General features: G+C 41.2%; 1 protein-coding gene across 6 annotated transcripts in view; it reads right to left on the reverse strand.

Annotated features, from left to right (window-relative positions):
• The window catches only part of BBS12 (Bardet-Biedl syndrome 12), a 113,900-nt gene that overhangs the window by 19,593 nt on the left and 77,637 nt on the right, over positions 1-16,670 (reverse strand). For 5 of the 6 annotated variants that reach the window (XM_062574012.1, XM_062574008.1, XM_062574007.1 and 2 more), the window contains 3 exons: positions 11,949-12,123; positions 8,758-8,910; positions 8,219-8,350 (listed from right to left, as the gene is read on the reverse strand). The gene's annotated coding sequence lies outside the window, so the exon portion shown is untranslated. The remainder of the gene's footprint in view (positions 1-8,218; positions 8,351-8,757; positions 8,911-11,948; positions 12,124-16,670) is intronic. The other variant, XM_062574009.1, reaches the window with a different exon arrangement.

A 16,670-nucleotide genomic window follows, 5' to 3' on the forward strand; every position in this document is an offset into this window, starting at 1 on the left:
GACTCATTAAGTCAATATCTAGGATGGTTCAATCCTGACCACCTCCTGCTAAGGGCTCAGTATCATTTATTCCCGTTGCCTTCAGCAGGACTAACTGGTGCTTAGCACTTCTGCAAAACTGGGCCGGGCTGTAGACGATGAAGGCTTTAGGTATGGGCTTCCTATTTCCTGCAGTGGATTTGTGTAGGTGGCCTTGTTACCAGAAATCCATACTCCTACACAGCAACTTCTGACTGTGTTTCTGCAGAAATGACTATGATGAAAGGAATGAAAGATTTTTAAAATAAAAATCATGTTTGTTTCTCCAAACTAACAAGAGTAACTCCTGCTGGCGAGATTTATTTATTCACCTCTTTGTGGTAACACTACAAACACGAGAGAAGACAAAAGGATTAAGATTTCCAAAGGCACTAGGGCTTTGGCTCTGCACATACAAGGAGGGCAGCGCTGACTTGTAATGTCACATCTCCACTGCCAGCAGCTGAGTCACTGGCCCAGCTGGCAGAGCTTCTTGCTGGTGCATTTTTCAGCCTTCCTCTGCCTCGCAGCCAGGAAAATCCCACATCCTCTCAGTGGGTGTAGGAAACACAGCTGCAGCCTCTGGATGCATCGCCAAAGCCAAAGAGGAGATTGTGGTGCAGGCGGCATCAGGCTGCTCAGAGCCAGCCAAGGTAGCGTCCCAGGACTGGGCTGACGGAGGTGCTAGCACAGCCTTGCTTCCCCACTCATGGAGAAGTACTCTCCATAAGTTCCCTATGGTACTTCCAAACCTCCTGCTGAAACTGTCATTACTCCGAGGCAACTACAAGCATCCTGGGAGAAACAGTCAGAGCCCAGCTCTCCTGTCTAGTGACAGGGATTGCATTTCAAAAAGAAAACAGACAGGGCAGGACAGACATGGGTTGGCCCAAGTGTCTAGGAAATTGCTGCAGACAAGAGCTCCTTTGAGAAGCTGCTCTCATTAAATTGACAAGAAGAGAGCTATCCCTCCTGAATGTGGGCTCACACCAGAAGGTGGAAGCTGGAGCTGGCACCAGGACAGACTGCCTTAGGAAAGCGAGCAATCAGATGCCGCTTATTGGTTCTCTGCACTAGGAGCCTTCCCTCAAAGTCTCCAGTAGTTTATAAAGTAAATTAGCCCCGAACTCGCATCAGCTCCCCAGCCAACTCTGCCAACCTCAGCCAACCCAGCCAGTCTCCTTGGCTACCACCATGCTTCCTTGGAGGTTTCCTCACCTCATGCCTTATTGGCAAAGCTGCTGCCCCTGTGCTTCCAGCACCATCTTCTTGCTCTGCTTAACCATTTGCCCTCTTCCTAGGAAGGATAAGTAAGCTCTCTGCTATATCTAAAGGAGAGTCAATCTTTATTGCCATCCATTTCCCATTGCATATACTCCACTTTTATATTTACGCTCATACTCCACAAAACGAGAAAATACAGACATGGGAAAATAGCTACATCTCAAAGGGAAAAAAAACAAGGCAACTTTTGCTAAGTGCTGTCTCAGTATGTATTTATTTAATAGACCAAGTGCCTTTTACCTAGACTTCTGGGCAATCAAGACAGCCTGCCTTTGTAATTTACACCAACATGGGAGCAATGAGGCCCAGGAAGTACTTTACCATGGCTGGGTCACCACTTGAATGTTTTAATACTGTCATTCAACATAGACATTTTCCTCTGAGGAGGTGTCATAAGGGTTGGCTCTGCCACCAGCCTGTCTAAAGAGAAGGTCACTAGGTTCTCCCTTTCTTGGGTTTGCCACAGGTGTCGTACCCACTATTAGGCAAATTATTTTACAGTGATGACTGTAGTTCATTACTTTAGATAATCAGAAACATCCCAGATGGTGGCTATATAGCTGCATTCTTGGCATGAATTTCCTTTTTTACAGACTGAAGTTAAAATAAAGTTATATAAATGAACAGGATGCAAGTTGCTGGCTCATTTTCCTGGAGTTCAAAAGTTTAAGATGGTTTTCGAATACCTCCCGAAAATGCAAAGGGCAGACGAATTCCCTTTAACCTATGAATTAATCTGTTTTTGAGAAGAGTGAAGCACTGATTGAAACTGAATCTGTGTGTTTAATGGAAAATAAAGTCTAGGACAGTATTTTTTGTGGCATTGTTGCCAGCCTGAAACTTCTGTAGTTCAAAAAGGTGGCATAAATCTTTGACAAGAATGAAATTGTCTTACACCTAGTTCAGCAGTTTCCACTGAGAAATTGGCTTCTTCAAGGCACTGTCTCAACACCTCAGTAGATGTTACTTGATAAAGCTTTCAAGTTACTAGCAATTACCATTGTTTGTTATTTGCATATGGGATTTTAGGGACTATCCAAGTAGAACAATAATAGCCCCATGCCCTAGAAAGCTTAAGTGTAGGAAAGATAAGCAGTAATGGACAGTAAAATAGATATAGATAAATACATACAGCAGCACTGAGAAATCTAAGCAACACTAATATCATCCTGACAGTTATTTCTTAGAAAAGGGAGTTTTTCCATGACAATATGAAGAATAAACTCAAGGTGCATAGGATGCAGCTTTGGAAAGACCAGAAAAAAATGTGAACTCTTAAATACATAAGAGGAAGGCAACAGAGCCTCAGAGTACTGGTCAGTAAGAGACAGAAGGGAATACACTGACACTGCGTGAGACGTAATAGTTAGGCTGAGAGTACCTAACAACTGGCCTTAGATGGACACACATTTTACTTGTATCTGATGTAGTACAGTAGAGAAATTTAAGAAGAAGCAATTTAAGCAGAGAGGTAGGCTTGGAAAATTAGCTTTGCAGCAGAAAGCTGAATGACAGCAGGAGTTTGGGAGTTTCATTGTTGAAACAATGAAACAATGCTGGGGTTTGGGAGTTGCATTGTTTTTGAGGAAAAAAGGAAAAAAAAAACAAGTCCAGTCAACTCTCAGATGTCTCAAATGGCCACGGGTGTTTAACCCAGGTTGCAGATTAGCCATTCCAGGGATGTGGAGATACCGGAGAACCCCTGTGCAAAGTCCACACATTCAGGCACAGGCCATGCAAGCAAAGATGTAGGGCTCTCCAGGCCTGCACAGGTCCAGACTCGAATCCTATACTTTGGGGCAGAGCTGCTCCTAAATTACTTGCTCTTGCAGGTTAGTTGTTGCCATGTGCTCAGTGGACGTGGTGCTGCTAATGCCAAGGTTGCGGGTTCAATCCCCATATGGGACTATGCTGAGGGTTGGACTAGATGATCTCCAGAGGTCCCTTCCAATCTTACCATTCTATGATTCTACTGATATAAAGGAGATTAGACTTAAGGTAAAAGAATATACATACCTTTGTTAAGTATATAAAAAAAGAGAAAAATCTATGATTCTATGAATTACATGTAACTCATACATGGTGTACTAGTGTGCCTTGAGAAAAACTTACCATAGCAAACTGCAGAGAGGTATCACATCAAGAAATTACTGTGCTTTTGGCAAGGCAGAGGGAATATAAAGCAGGGCTGCCAATTGCTCCTGTTTACTTAGTCACAGTCCCTTTGCTCACCCAACTGCTAAATAGCAACTGTGTGTGTGTGTTTCCTTGGACAAAGCCACACTAACACAGAGCTGTCTTTGCTGTTGCTTTGTAAGTGTTCTCCCAGGAAACAGATTAGTATCACTTCTGCTAGCCCACTACCATACACCTTTCTCAATGACATTACCATATGAATGTTTAAAAATCATTCCCGCTCCCAACAGCACTGCATTTCAGAAGCCTCACAGAATGTCTTGCTCACTTAGGGCTCCCTATCACCCTGTGCTGGTCAAATCAAAGCCAGCAACTCCCCGGCCCATTTGCACCTCCACACTCAACTCACCAGCTGCAGCTCAGTGAGGCCAGCTCCTTCCCCAACTCATTCTGCACCTCCTCCTACACTGTAAACTACTTCACATCTTCTCTGCAGCACAGATTTGCACCAGTTTTAAGAACCACATTATTCCAGACAGGTGAGCTTAAAGTAACACTGGAGGCTTTTACCCAGGTCCTTTATAGGGCAAGCTGACCACACACAAGAGCTTCTGAACTGATGTTACATGGACCCCTCAGGGTGCTGCAGTGCGAGCAAGTACTTGGTTTAGTTTGGATCCAGTATAATCAGAGCAATGTGCTTACGCGTGTCCCACCGATTAGATTACTATGGCAGAGGATTTGGTGGCTGTTTGTGATGCATAGCTAAAAAAAGGACACAGGAAGAAACTCTGCATAGACACACATAAAGCAACCTCATGTAACACCCAGCCTCAGGCAAGAGATGGCTGAATTGAAGCCCTTCCTATGGCGGGCTGGGCAGCCAAGCGAGGGCATGCCGACCTAGGCAGCCCTGATCCGAGCGAGGGCAGAATCCATAGTAGTGTAGTGATTTCACGTGACACCAGGATGTTTACTTGATCCTGGGGGACTACGGTCTAATGTAGGCAGTGGTGTTAATCTGAACTTATACCAAGATCAGCTGTATTTGAGTTTTCCCCTTTTTATACACATACACTCTGTAGCAAGATTCTAACCTTCATTTACATTTGCTTGAACTACAATCAAAATAGTCATCAGCTGTCAGAAATAGGACTTACAAAGTAGCAGGTCCCATGCACATCGATGTATCAATAGGACATCACTTTTTATCACTACAAGCAGTGGGCTGATTACTGGTTTCTGCCTGTACTCCCCCTTTTCTACCAGCTGTTTTTAATAAAAGTGGATTCTTCAGAGTCCTTGCTCTTATAACTCAATAATTACCTCCAGATGTACTTCTATATACTCTGTGCATTCAAAACTGTTTCCCCCCAAAGGCACAAAGTCACAGTCACTGGAGGAGCATTCAAAAAGCATTTACAAGACTCAGAAGCACTACTCCTGCTGACTCAGTGTGATTTCTGATGGTAAATTTCTGACACTTCTGAGAATTTCATTTTTTTCAAAGGTTAAAAACTGAAGTTTAACAGTCTTGTAACAGAGACTTGGATGAATTTTTAACTTTAGCTGAAGAATAACAGTACAGAAGATCACTTCAAGTCACAAGAGAGACACACCAGAGAGCAATGGAGGAAGGCTGCAAGGTTCAGAGTGAAAACTGGAACATAGGGGAAGTGCTGGAGAAAACAGGAGGGGAAGTGCCATGGTCATTTGAGCATGTCCTGAATCCTAATCCCTAACAATATCGAAAACTTTATGACATGAAGGCATAAACCATCTTTAAACACAGGAAATACTCTCTGCATGTTTAGGTGCATCTTTCACATTTTGTGTGACCCTCTTTGAGGCAGGCTTCTCCAGCAATGCCTCCTCAGCCTTGCACGTCTGCCCCGAGACAAGCTCCCAGCCCTTCCTCTCAGGGCAAGCACTGGGATTGAGCTCCTAGTTGTGGCTTTTCATGAGATTTTTACATCACTTTCCTCTTCCTGCTGGCCCCAACTCCTCTCTGCTTTTCTTGGAAGATTTTACAAACCCGCAAAGGGCTCATCCTCTGTTTGGGAGCCGAGTGGTTCCCAACAGAGGCTTCCTCCAAGCCTGCCAGCCTGAAGGAGGAAAGGTGCTTTCCTGCTAGCAAGGCAAGATGTTGAGCTCTCCCACTCTGTGAGTCTGGTATAAACAGGTTCAGCCCATCACATTTGGGTGCAACTCATTAAGACTATCTTCAGGGTAAGAGCAGAGAGGTGATCTATCTGATCTGCTGAATTACTAACTGCAAATACATCGTCACCACATTAGCCCAGGGACTGGCATTGAATCATTCACAAAACAAGACTGGACCAAATAGGAGCTAATCAGAAGCTAATGCACCCTACATGGCTTCTTAAGGATACTATAGTTCATGTTAAAACTCTGAGATGCACAAGCAAAACAACAAGTAAATGGTGCTTTTCTGAAACTAACAGCAGTAATATGACTTCACGGATTGGCTTTTGATCAGACAGCAAGTGAGGCAACTTTCTGATACTATTCACCTCATTATTTCTTGAGCACCTTCAGTGGCATGCACTCCTGCGTTATTAATCTATAACAAACCAACAGCTATCTCCACTCAAGTGCAATAAAAAGTTTAGCTTAATGTATTAAGGAAAGGGATAGGGAGTGAGTTTTTGCTGAAAGCATTTTTAACGACTAAGCACAAAGCTACTACACACTATCACCTACACACTATCACCTGATCTATTGGCTCAGGCCACCAATACACACTTGCGTGGAGAATTCATTTTGGTTGCTAAGCCTTCCGTTTGACCTTTTAAACACTGACATGCAGCCTCAGTCCTTTTTCAGCCTAACAGCTGACATCTATCGCACTAGTGACTCAGTCTCATTGGATATCTAGTGAAGTTTGCAGGCATAGAGCATAATGTGGGTTTTGGTGTCAATTTTCCACTAAGGCTCTTTACTTCCTTTTTAATTTAAGTAAGTCTTTTGTTATTAATAAGCAAAAGATGGAAGCCCTTGATAATTTCTTTATCAGCAGACCAGAGGAGGTATGTTAATTAATTACAGTATGTAAATCATGGAGCTAAGATAAGGCATACCATGCCAGCTCATAACTGTATGCTCTTCTTTTATTGATATTTGTATTGTTCACAATACTTTTTTCAATTAAAATTTACTATTTATTGGCTGAAAATACAATGGTTTGTACACATGTTTATGAATGCCTGATAAATATATCATATCATAGCACTTGTGGCCAAATGCAACTTCTATGGCATAATGACAAATGCAATAGAATGAGGAGAAATATGGTATTTTTGGTACTATTCTGGAGCTAGCACAGTCACAGTTGGCTACTTATTTTAGTCAGAAATTGTGGCTGCAGAAGTGCATTTGAGGGATTATTTTGGCGGAGAGCAAATCTGTTTCAACCAACAGATTATATTTGTGGCTCAGAAATGTTTTTGTACTGTGAAACTCTCAGAAATTGTTTCAGGACCTCCTGTTTGTCCCTATCTTAAAACCAACATTTGCTTAGGTATGAGACAAGAGAAGATGAGAAGAAAAGAGAGATTAATAGTGAAAGCCTAATCCAAGGGAATAGAGTTTGTAGAAAAAAGGACTGTGCATGTAAATATCACAAGTGTGCCTACGGCTTTGCTGTCACTGAGGTCAGTCTTTCCACATCAGACGGCCTGCAAAACAAAAATCCAGATATGCAACAGGACAACTTCAGTACAAGCAGAATCTGTTTGGGTAATTAAAAAGACAGTTCTGTAGCAATGTATCTGGATGTTTTGTTTTTGCAATGAATGAAAGCCATGAATGCAAATTTTTTTCTGCCTTTGAATGGAACAACTTTTGTTTCAGAGCTCCCAGACCTGGGAGGACTCAGAAGTCAGCACAATGCTTTGAGTTTCACTTTAGTGAGTTCAAAGGAGCTGTTAATGAAAACTGAAAACTCTTTGACAGGAATTGCAGAAGTTGAACAGTTTAATTTATTTCTACCAGCTCTCACACTTTTTTATGATTTTGGAACAGGCCTTGTGAAGGTCATGAGTGAAAGAATATAAGACTTTAGTAACATACTTCCAATTTCGACAGACGTCATCATGCTATGGCTTAACATAGGTTTTATGTGAGAGAATAACATTTTATTTTTATAAACTGGTGTCAAAAAAAGAAAGAAAGAAAAGAAAAAAATCTTTCTTCCAAATCTGAGGACAAGATAGGTAATTAATCTGATTTCAATGGAGTCAACAGCTCTCTAGAGGCACAAGAACATTGCCAGGCAGGAAGAGTAAGCATGCAAAGTCAAGCTTCCATAGTTAAGAAAGGCAAAAAATGTTTTTGCCTGTGTTAATTCAGTTCCTTGCTGAGTTCAGTTATTTAATTACATGACCTTATACATTTTCCATGGGAACGGACAGGTAAAAATGCTCAAATTATTGACCTTTTTCATTCTTTTTGTTATGTGTTGTACCATGTAAATCTAACAAATGTTCATGTAAAAGAGTCCTCATATTTTTTAATGAGGCGCTCATCAAATCTCCTTGTTCCTCACAAATATTAACATGTTTACCTTCAAACAGTCAAAAGCAGTGCAGCATTGTTTCCCTATTTCACTCATGACATGAGGCACAGAGAGAGAATACACGCTAGATAATCAAAAGTGTTGGCGAGTTTTACATGCTCAGAGCCTACTCTTTCTGAGCATCCAGTATTTTGTAGCAATACTTAGCACAGGACACAGCTTTCTGACATTGCTAGCACTCACCTCTTCATCAAGGTCCCAAGCCTGCTAAATTGAACATCCAGAAAATGTGCAACATCCAACTCCCAGTTGATAAATCTTGGTCCTTATGGCTTGCTAAGCACCATGTACAGCCCATGAGCTGGAGTCAGGGACCTGCACGGGCAAAAGGGCTGTTGTAAGTGTCCTGATACAGCAGGTGAGTAAGGTTTCACCAGGGGAGGAAATGGAAGATGAGAGACCCATAGAGCACCTGGAGTGGTTGGGGATAGATGAGGGCATATAAGCAAATCAGGGGCAGAATTAATTGTGGGATGAGGAATGCATGCATGCAAACAAACAAACATAACCTTGCAAATGAGAGTTACACAGCCAAAAAGAAAATATAACCCCCCCCCCCCCGCCAAACATCCTTGTCTAACCCAACACCTCTGTCCTCCAGGCCCCTCTCTCTCAGGACTTCTCATCCACTAACCCTGCCACTTCCTATGCTAGGGATATTAAGGGAAGGATTGTTAATGGGATATTAGGATAAAGTCTTGATTTCAATTCTGAAGGCCCACCTGGCTCCCCTAGATAAGGTGGTGCTCTCTCAGTCGTAACCTGGCCACGTCTGAGGATGTTTGCATGACACAAGCACAGGTGCCTCTTTACCTCTGGCAAACACAACAACCTTGTTGCAGTGGCTGGAGTGTTGGAGGCTCTCCATGAAAGAGCTGTAACGATTAGAGATACCCATATATTGTTATTCTCAGAAAAGGATCAATTATTGTAACTGACATCTTAACGACAGTGATAATCACTCTGCTGTTTGGCATGAAAGCCTTCTGCCCCTGAGAGTTGTAAATTGAAAGCGCTGGGCAGAAGTGACAGTGGGCATTTCAGCTGGGACTAGCTGCACTCCCCACTTCAGACCAAAGTACCTTCCCTGCAAAAAGCAATGACAAAAGCCCTACTTTTTTTGCTTAAAATAAATCACTCTGAAACAGGCATAGGGCTTCTAAGAAAAACATTCCTTGATGGTGATGCTAGGTTTTCTCAGTAGGTCTTTAATGACTAACTCCATTTCATATGATATATTGTAAGCCCTCTGCTGTACATCTGTCATTTTATGAGAATTTCAGGAATTCTGAAGACCAACATTGCAAATTTGAAATTAAAGGAATCAAGCACAGTTAATATAAGCAGTAAAGTATCTGGTCCATAGCTGGAGCCTTCTGAGTTCATATCTTGGTGTACCGATATTCTTTATTTTCTTTTTATATTTTTTCTGGTGCGATATAATGTATTACTTTTATCAACTTTTGTCATGAAAAAGTAAGCATTTTCTGATTACTATAAAATATTGCAGTAAGCATGTGTGTTCGTGACCTGTGTTTTTCATCTTGTATCATCCTTAAAAATCGTGTTCTTAGCTGATGAATGCATTGCTCCTTTTCTTTCCTAATTAGCTACTTTGGCAAAGGTTACATATGGCTGGTGAGATACGTAGTAAACAAATGTTAATATCAGTCTCACTTCAATTCTCAATAAGAAAAGCCATCATAAGCCAACAGATGTGCTAGTATACAGGTGAAACTAGTAGGTAGGCTGAAAATATTTTACTCTAAGAAGCCTCTTTGCAGACCCATGTACTTCCTATACCAAAGAAATGCAGTACTGCAGACATGGGCTTTTCTCTTCAAATCATTAATAGAGGCAAATAGGTTTGATCATTATTTTTTCCCTTTGTAAGCTTTCATTTCTGTACTGACATTTGCATTTTCATGGATGAGCAATTTGGAAGGAGAGTGCACACTGAAGAGGTTAAGATTACAAAAGAGTATCTGTTTAGGTTTGGGAAGACTTTAGCCCATGTTTAAGTGGATGTTCCTTCTACATATTTCTAAAGGCAGAATCTGAATCCATTGAAGAGCAGATTTTTGTGAATAACTCCATGTGCAGCTATATGTATTCTGGATTAAGAGTGTTGGGTCCCCATATAATTTAACCATTTTTATTCTCCTTGTGTAGGTTGCCAAAAGAGAGGTAGATATCGTTGTGCTGTTGATAGTTACTTCTTCCAAATATTTAATTTCTAGGCTTTATAGGTAGGTTTTTTCCAGTATGGAAATTCTTTCTGCATATTCCTGATAAGAAAAAATAATTCATAATCTCCTAAACCTTTCTTTTCATAACATAACTTAATATTACACAGTGCTAAACCCCTGCCTCTCACGTGCCTCATAAACAAAGCATTTTCCCCTTCATTATTCAGTTAGAAAAGGGTTATATTTCGGAAGCTACAAGGTCACACCTACAGATACAAATCTGAACTAAGAACCCCTTCTTTTGTCAACTTTGACCAACCATCAATACAAAGACTTAACCTACAGCAACCCTCCACAACCAGTAAATACGAAGGTACTGCCCCTTCTAGTAAGAGTTATAGCTTCAGCACTTAGGCACTGCCTTACCTGTGAAAAAATAAGTACTCTTAATTGGAGTTGACTAACTCTGGGTGAAATTCTAGTGGAAATAAGACAGAGTCTGTTTTTCTTATAACCTAGCACACAGAATTAGAGTCTTTGGCGCAGTGTATTTCTAATAACAATGGTAATCACAGATAGTTATATGGTATTTTCATGCTTGATGATTCACATTTCTGACCAATATAAATATGCGATCAGACTCTGCGCAACATGAAACAGTAGAAATGCGTAGCCAAAACCCATCTGACGTCCTTAGCCGCCCACACAAGTCGCCTGGCTGTGCTAAGTCCCTGGGACCTGTCATGTCCCTCCTAGATGTTAAACATGACCCCTGTCCCAAGCCCCTGCAAACTGCTGGGGAAATCTGCTGACATGGGGAAACCTGCTTTGGCTTTTCTGAAGTAAAGCTAAAATAAAACCAGATAGCTGACTCTTTGGCTGAACAGATGCTAAAAGAAACAATACAAAAATATGTGAACAATCTGAATTCGCTCTCTTCAGCTGTGGCTTGCAGCGGTCGCTTACAGTGCTGGGTGTGCCACGAATTCCTCGGGCGCTACTGCCCTGCTGCAGACCTGCGCTGCACAGTGCATTCAGCCTCCCAAAACTGTTTGCCTCAGACTAGTAACACCACATGTAAAAATATCTGTATCATCTCCAGCTGCTTTTGCAGCCTGGCCATTGCCACTAGGCAGCCATAAGGAAATGCCTGTCAAAGCAAAGGCAAATGGTCTCCCCGTATATGCCTGAACATTTCAGCATGTTGGAGTACTCCCTAAACGGCAAACTTTGCCCATTTTCAAAAATAATAATTCAGCTCTTCTTACTCTAGGTAACCTACAGAATCACACAGATCACAGATCTTAGCAAAAAGTCACTAAAGTGCAGGGTTTTCAGAGTGATGTTTCTCAAGACTTTATTTGGGTGTCTAAATGAAGCAGACGATTTTCACATGCATTTTCCAGAACTTACTTCTGAAAGCACTGCCCCAGAGATCATCCTTACACTTGGGACATTCAAAGGCTAAATGAGGCTGGTCTGGGTGTTGTGAAAGGAAAGGGGCAGCAGTCAGTTTAAGCACTGACTTGCTGAAGAGGATGCGGGAGGCTGCACCACCTTGTATCCCACCATCATCATCGTTTTCTGACTAACTGGAATGACGCAGGACTGAGTCACCTAATTCATAGCTGTCAGTGCTACAAAGCCAGCCTGTGGGCTGGAAACATCAGCTGGGCTTTTGGACTAAAACATGCCTCTTCACTCCCTGTGCCGCTAAGACTGACCTTTTGCTGCAGCTGAACAGCTTGCAGATAGAAAGGCCTAAACGTGTCTGACGTCCAACCCAGAAAGGAAGACTGTGTAAAACGTAGGGCTGATCATCGGTTGCGTTGCAGCTTCTAGACTTTGGCATCAAAAGGGTGCTTCCCTACGATTTCCTCCATTGCTCAAAAGCCGTACCTAGGGGAAAATCCAGCAGTCACTACTCTCAGCGGCCAGTCTGTCAACAGGCTGCCTTTGGCTGAAGACTTCAGTATCACTCAGTCAAATTCAGAATATCATTTTGTTTATTAAGAACATTTTGGGTTCAAAGCCTCTGAGTCCTTCTCTGACCAGGCTAAGACAGCAGCCTGTGTCGTGTCTCAACATGCGGCAAGGAAAAACATAGATTTGTTTCCGGTTTTCTCTGTTCTCACCTGAATGACTGGATTAAGGTTAAGCAACCGCAGACAGGAGGAAAAAAGATCACTAAACAGAAATGGAAATGTGAAATACGTCAAATGATATTTTTATTTTGTCATCAGAGGTGCTTTGGGGTTGTGGCCAATGAGGCAAGAACAGACAGTCTGCAGAACGGGAGATTTCTAACGGTGAAGTCCTATTGGGGTTTTTTGGGACAGTTACATATGAGACACCAAAGGAATGGCTCAGAACTACTATCCCCACCTACAGTGTTTCTTTTCCTTTACATTTACGGTAACAATGTTTGGGCAACAGTTTGTTTTTTTCAGTTCCCACTTACTATTCATTGTGAAACTTGGTAAGATTGGCCATGTTTAATGTTACTCCACAAGTATGCGGATAAAGATATTTTTTCTTCAACACTTTTCTGCAAAATTTATGAATCTATCCAATTGTCTGGCTCGTTCCTTAGGGCAAATAACATGGTTGGCATTTATTTGGCTGTCTTCTGCTTTCCCTCTCATTTTTTATTACCACGTATAAATCACAAGCCAGTCTTTTCTCATACTTCATCCAACTGCTTAGATACTGAGTACCAAAACTAATTGCAGAAATCTTTGTAATTGCTACAACAGTCGACCAAGGAATAGGCATCATTTGGAACAACGGTACAGCCGTAAGAACAAACAGTAAAGTAAAACCTTGTAATATCGACAGCAGCATCACAGCAAACTACAAAGATAAGCCAGAGATCGAACTATTCCAAACTTTTTAATAAAAATAATTAGCATGAAATGAAAGCTTCTACCCTTTGTATGCAAAGGAAAGGAATTAATTTGATGATATTACAGAACAAGGCAACTTTCCAAATTTTATGGTGAGCGCAGCTATTCTTTTTACTTAGCAAGTGTAATATTCTTTATTTTAATTTATCCAGGCCTTAAATTCACAGAAACATGAATTTATATTAGCTTTATGTTCATTTATATTAAATTGTTTTATTTAATTCAAATGAGAACTGCAGAGAATCTCTGAATCTTAGTGAAACTTGACCTTCTACTATACTAACGAAGTAAAAACCTCTCTTATTGTATTTCCAGTTGTGGAAATAGTACCCAAGCAATCAAGGTTTTCAGGAAGAAAACATTTGCATTAGATAATATAATTTTTAAGGCAATCCTTAATGAGAATTTGTGGTGTCTTTTGATTTATTTGGTATATGGGATTTACTTGCTTCTGCAAGACTTTCTGGTGGCTGAACACTGCTTTTGTGGGCAAGTTCATCGTTGCCCATAGTTAAGGCCAAATTTGCAAAATGCCCACCCATACATTGATAAGCAAATTTTATTCTCAGAAATTCAAATTTGTGAGCAAATCAGAGCTAGAATAAAAAGATGCTGCTACTTGCATATGAGATTGCAAAATGCCAAACAAAAGAGATTTTTATATTTTATTTCATTAAAACAAAACGCCTTTAATTAAATCCCTCATTATATTGTCTTAATCATAAATGTTCTTTTAAAATCACTGCTTCATTGCTGTTCCCATGCTTAATATTCATGACAGTAGTATAGTGTTCAGACTTAGTCATAGCATAGCCAACATTTGCTGCTAAAGGGGTAAATCTCTAAGCAAAAGATACTGCCTAGGCACCTATAAAGATGATGTGTGAACGTTCCCATGCTCCTGCTTTCACAAGCAGCACAAGTTCATCCACTGACCTTTGCATTTTGAAAACACTGACCGAGAACAAAATGATGCCAGTGTGTGCCCAGGTGTCAGCATGCGTGACCACAAACCCCAGTGGGGTTTCTGAAGATGCCGGTTTTGATACATGTAAATGGAGAGGTGTTTATTATCAGCTTGTGGATACTCCTAGGTCTCCTGCCGCTTGGAAGGGGGCACAGACATGAATGTGGAAAACTGCTATCACTCAGGCAGAAACTGCAGTTCTGTGTTAGAGAAGCTGAGATGACCTATGGATGCAAGTGAATCAAGGTTTGTTAGGTGAAGCTGTATCTTGTCAATCTGACTGAACCTGAGTGGAAGCCTCTATGAAACATCACCCTGTTTGTTTTCAGGCTGTATAATTATTGCTGTTATTACTGGTTTTGAACTTTCTGCAGTATATCCATTTCCAACCTGACAGCAAATGCTCCAGAACAAAATATACTAGTTCACTCTTCTGTGTAACAAATCAGATCTATGACTTTTTCTGTCTTACAGTATAATAAATAGATCTGAAGTTTGCTGTCTAAGGCTATTTTAGTGTATTATTTTCCTGGGCTCTGTCGCTCTCCACTGAATATACATGCCACCTCCTAAGGGTACCTTGAAATACCCATTCCAGGAGTAGCACTAATGCATTTAGTTTAGACATTAAATCAGAATGCAACAGACAGATACACAAAATTACTTGGGAAATTAAAGTTTGAAAATTTGGCTGTAATATTTGAGAAATGATAGTAGTTGATGATAAGATGCAGTATCAGTATCTACCTAAACAGAAATGGTGCCGTTATGGGAAGCCTTGGGTATCAGTTTCAGGACAGAAATCTCAGCTCTGACACAGCCCTTCTCTGCAGAACAGATTTCCCACCCGACTGGCCAACCTTCAGCCATCACTACAGAGATCATCACAGATCGAGGTGGCACTGGAGGAGCATATGCGGTATAGTTCGAGATGTTTAACATATTACTATGCCTCACTTGAAGCTACCATTTCAGTATAACCTACATATGAGAATGGTCACAGCAAATCTAACCAAAGATCCAGCTACCTATCTTAAATAGTGGCCAAAGAGCAAAGAGGAAGATGTCAATCATGGCAAGCACTCATCAGCTGAGACATAGCACCTGGGTGTGCAGCTAAAGTTACTGATGTATTTTGCATTGAAACAAATCAGGAGTGTTCACACATGAGGTTACTATAGCTCAATGAAGGGCTGTAACGGCAAACACTCGTCTGACCGTGCTGTATCTCTTCATGGCAAAAACAGGATACCCATGAAATACCAAGCAGCATTCGGTGTTTCATCTTCCTGACAGTCCTCACTTTCTCTGGAAGTAGCTGACACACTTTTCAAGCTGACCATAGTCTAAGCTATGCTCACAATTAAAATTCACTTTCTTACACATAAGCCTGGCAAAAGCTTCCGAAGTAGCACTGCATTCTAAAATGGGATTGAGGCTCCTCTTTCTCCCACTAAGGGCTGGTAGTTCACTGATGTGAGATCTCACAGAACTGGAAAACTGCAAAGACATTTAAAAATGCATAGCTAGTATTCTCTCTGTGATATATTCAGCTTGAAATTCAGCCATAATCGAGGGATTTTTTTTTTTACATATAAATAAGGCTACTTACAGTACACTAAGAAGAATGTTTTTGAAAAGTCTATACCTGGAATTTGGTTGATAGGTACATAACAAGTAATTCAAAGTGTATAGACTGTGAAAATGAGGTTAAAAGGCAATTTTATTGACTAACAGTCCTAACAAAGACTATCTGAGGAAATTGCCAATGCATACATTTTATGTGCATGTGCAAATCTCTTTGTACACCTTTGCTGCTCTTGTGTCTTTGCCAACAAGGAAGGTTTGCCTTGCAACAGCATGTTCCCGGCCACACTCAGTGCTGCCTCCTCCTATTTCCCCCTCCCACCAACTTCACAAGTATCAATCAAAAGTTATTCATACAAAGGTTTCACCATAAAGCAGCTGAATTTCCACCTGACACAGCTCATCAACGAGCTAGGCCATCCGACCTTGTGTGCCCTCTTTCCTGTAATCCACAGCACACACATACCTATGGTGCCTCATAAGCGATAGGTCTTCACAGTAGTCCTCACTTTGCTAACTTTTTTTCACCCTCTTAAATCATATCTCCTCCTGAAGTCACCCGATGCTGCACTAAGCTGCACGGCCTGGAGGCTGGCAAATGAGACGCGTGCCACGCTCCGGGCTGAGCCTGCAGGAAATGCGCTGCGGTGGCTAGTGGCTGCTGCAGGGCTAAGGAGGAGGCATACACCACTTTGCAGTTCCTTTGCTCACATGTTGTAGCAATACTTAGCTACTTAGCCTTTTTGGGGGGAATAATTTGAAAAAATAATCCGTAGAGAAATGCAAGATAAAGAGTATTTAAATACTGTACTTACAGCTTTTATTTTTTAAATTAGGCACAACTTGTTGTGAACTTACTGCCTCGTTGATATGCCTTATTCTTGCTCCATCAGATAGCTGTGTGACAAAACCTGTTATTGTGATACAAAATATTTAAAAATAAAATATACACACGTGCACACACACACACAGTATTTACCCAGGCC

The sequence above is a fragment of the Rhea pennata genome, chromosome 4, assembly GCF_028389875.1.
Source record: "Rhea pennata isolate bPtePen1 chromosome 4, bPtePen1.pri, whole genome shotgun sequence".
In the NCBI taxonomy this organism is placed as follows: Eukaryota; Metazoa; Chordata; class Aves; order Rheiformes; family Rheidae; genus Rhea; species Rhea pennata.